Source organism: Octodon degus, unplaced genomic scaffold, assembly GCF_000260255.1.
Source record: "Octodon degus isolate 3935 unplaced genomic scaffold, OctDeg1.0 scaffold00005, whole genome shotgun sequence".
Taxonomy (NCBI): domain Eukaryota; kingdom Metazoa; phylum Chordata; class Mammalia; order Rodentia; family Octodontidae; genus Octodon; species Octodon degus.
Window position 1 is genome coordinate 11,959,983 of NW_004524581.1, and position 3,585 is coordinate 11,963,567.

General features: G+C 44.2%; 1 protein-coding gene across 2 annotated transcripts in view; it reads right to left on the minus strand.

Annotated features, from left to right (window-relative positions):
- Micu1 (mitochondrial calcium uptake 1) overlaps window positions 1-1,062 on the minus strand; it is a 246,445-nt gene extending 245,383 nt beyond the window's left edge. The window contains exon 1 of one of the 2 annotated variants that reach the window (XM_004623988.2): window positions 945-1,062. The gene's annotated coding sequence lies outside the window, so the exon portion shown is untranslated. The remainder of the gene's footprint in view (window positions 1-944) is intronic. The other variant, XM_004623990.2, reaches the window with a different exon arrangement.
- Between the last annotated feature and the right edge of the window lie 2,523 nt (window positions 1,063-3,585).

Sequence of the window (3,585 nt, forward strand, 5' to 3'; positions counted from 1 at the left end):
TATATGTCAAAGAAGCCACCCAAAAGATCTGATAACACTCATTTAGAAAACAATGGGAGAAAATGAGTGTTTCCAAGGTATGACAGAAAGAATAAACTATTTTTACTTTTCTCTCTTGGCGGTAAAATGTTTATCCTACTTATGTTTAAAATATCCACAATATTTTTCAGGCATCTAAGAAGAAACTATAAACTTTAAGATCATAGAGGTAACAAGAACAACCCGTCTTAAAGTCTTTCAACATTCACACACAGTCAATAATAGCCGGCTTATTCTCAAAACATCCTAAAACGGTCCAGTATGGGATGGTGCGAAACAAACTTCAGAGAGAAGTTTGAGAAATGGAGAGAGAGAGAGAGAGAGAGAGAGAGAGAGAGAGAGAGAGAGAGAGAGACTGAGACTCACACAAGGGGTGAGAAAACGAGAACGCAGAGGCGCCTGAAAGCCAAAACTAAACAACCCGAGAAGCCTACACTTTGCTGTACTCCTCCAAAGCGTCAGTGATTTTCCACTTTTCGGAGTCAGTGGCTAATACACCTGCCTCTAGAGACCCAACTGCAAACTCCCGCGCCCGCTTCCGACCATCCACAAAATTCCCGGGGATCAGTCCCGGCGCCCGCGCCCCCAGTCGCGAACCTGCCGAGGGACACCGGCGCCCAGGAACCCTGTGGTGGGGAACCCGTACTGGGAGAAGTTCTCCCGGGCAGGGACGAGGGCGGGAGGCGCGCAGAGAGGTGAAGGAAAGCCGGCCGTGGGAAGCAGGCAGGACTACGGAGTCCTCAGCACCCGGAGCCCAGTGTGTCAGGGACCGACAGCTATCTCGCCGGCACCAAGAAGTCGCCGCATCCCCCGGGAGGATGGGAGGCCAGGTCCCCACAGCTTTTCCGCCAACCTCTTTGCTTTCCCTAACTGTCTCCCTACACTCTTCGGAGTTATGGACTCACCCGTTCGCGCTGGAGTTTTAGCGGCTGGGTAAAAGCCGCCCACCTCTGACAACCATAGAGACTGAGAGCCAGCAAAATCCAGCCGCTCCCTCTACCGCCCACCCTCACGTGACTCTCCTCGTCGCGGGGCCTGTCGGGATTGTAACGAAATCCAAGGGGCGGGGGAGAACCACGAAGGGGCGGGGCGAGGTAAGTGACTAGCCCCGCCCCGAGTTAGCCCCGCCCCGCCTCCCTTCAGGCGGGAAAGAGGCTGTCTTCTCAGAAGCCCTGGGATGTTTCTGCTGCTTTTGCGCTCCACTAGGGCCAGGAGCGACTGTGAAGTGTGTTGTACCCGCTAGGCGCGGCTTGGTACCTGTTTTAGTGTTGGCTAAGCAGGAATGGAGTGAGCGAAAACAACCTTAGCGAGGTGGAGAATTGTTTTGAACTGACCTTTGAGGTTAAGCTAGTAAAATTTCGCCATCTTTTTTGGTTTTTTCACCAAAACTCGTTTAATTTTTTAACTGTTTTTTTTGTTTTGTTTTGTTTTGTTTTGTTTTGTTTTTTTAGTAGTATGAACGTGTTTGTCGTGCATAATGATCACATTCCACATGGGGCGTCAGAACATGCACAGAACACATCTTAATTCTTTTTTTCATCTCTTTCTCCTCTCCTCCATCTCTTGGTCGCCTCTCTTTTTGCAAAAGATTTAGCTCCCAGTATCCTATTATCTTTGAATAATCTTCATAATTTTGAAGCAGTTGTAGATTTAGAAACCTACTCACCACTTCCCTTACTATTGCAGAATTTAACATCTTAAGCTAATAACGTTTTGCTTTCAGGAAAGTGTTTCTGTCAGAAGTGAAGAGATAAGGACAAATTTTCCCTCCTGCTATAGAAATAAAATGAAAATATTATGATCATAACAGAGTTTTAAAGTAAGAACTTGTTCTATTTAACAGAGCTGTAGAAGCCCAAATGCCCATCAACATGAATAAAGATGTGGGGTTTTTATACAATTGAGTATCCTGCCATGAGGAAGGATGTGTTTGAGCCATTTGTAGCTGAAAGGATTCATCTTGAGGCCATACTCTTAAGTGTAATAAAACAGAAACATGTTGAAATACCACATTGTTTCTCTGCTGTAAGAAGCTGAAAGTGTAAATAAGGACCAAAATGTATGAGAGAGAGGACACTGTTGCTCTGTGCTCGGTGGCTTGTGCCTGTATTACCAGACTGAGGCAGGAGATTCTCTTGAGGCCAGGCTTGAAGGCCAACCTAGGGAGCATAGTGAGAAACAAGATTTAAATAATAATAATAATAATAAATTAGGGCAGGGTCTCACTACGTAGATCAGACTCGTAGTGATTCTCCTGTTTTCAGCCTTCCAAGTGCTGGAATGAGAGGCGTGCTCCACCAGGCCCAGTCTCAATCACTGTCTCAGCGTGCAGGGGTGGGGGCAGGACTGGCGCGGTATACTGGGGATCGAACCCCTTTTACTGCCCTCTCCTGAAGAAGACACTTTAGTTCGCTGAGCTATCTGGCTGGCCCTAAATATTTTTTTTAAAAGCAATTATCATCAGTGTCATATTGTGAAGAAAATAGTTTCGCCATTTCTTCTCAGGTGACTCTTCCTAGTAACCTAAAAGAGCAGATTTTTTTATTACCTTCATGAGGCTATACTTGCACTTTATATACAACCCATTGTTGGTTTCCAACCAACCTGTGGAAGGGGTACTATTTCTGTTCATTTACAGGTGTGGAAACAGGCTAAGCCCTCTACGTAATACAGTGAATGCTAGAGCTAGGGACTCCTAATCTGAAGGACATCAAAGCAGTGTGCTTTGATCTATTGTTTCCATGACCATTACAAATCTTCGCTGATTTGTAGCTATCAAAATATACCTTTACTGAGATTCTGTTCTGTCTTATGTGAGAAGTTTGGTTCTCAACAAAAATTTCCCTACATAATTATAGAAATTTAGCAAGTTATCCTTGTCAGTCAATATTCCATTAACTGCGATAATAGGAATTTCAGGGGCTGGGAAAATAGCTCAGTGGTCTAAGTGCCTCCCTGGAAAATGCAAGGATCCGAGTTCAATCCCCAATACCACATGTCATACTGGCCCCAGAACCCCAAGTATATTGTGCCACCACAATAACCAGGAGTTGTGGTGCACATCTGTAATACCAGCACTAGGGAGGCTGAGACAGGAAGATCACCTGAGTCCAAGCTGCACAGCAAGACCCTGTACAAAATAAATAAATAAATAAATAAGTGATTAAAAATAATTTGGAAAAAAAAAGAGGAATTTTAAGTTGCATCATAAATGACTACAGAGAACTTGGGAGGCTTATGAAACCTCCAATAGTAACTAAATTAACTGTTAACTTCAGAAATAAGCAAAACAGGAGCCGGGGAGATAGCTCAGTAGAATAAGTGCTTACCTGGCAAGCGCAAGAGCCTGAGTTCAATCCCTGGTTCCACAAAAAAAAAAAAAAAAAAAGCAAAACAGAAAATTAAATTAGTATATAAATATTGAACAAAAATCCACTTTTCAGAATTTGTGAAAAAAATTTTTTTCTTGTACAGAGTCTTGCTATGTAGCTTGAACTCACAGTGATCCTCCTGTCTCAGCTTCCCCAGCACTGGGATTACAGGCGT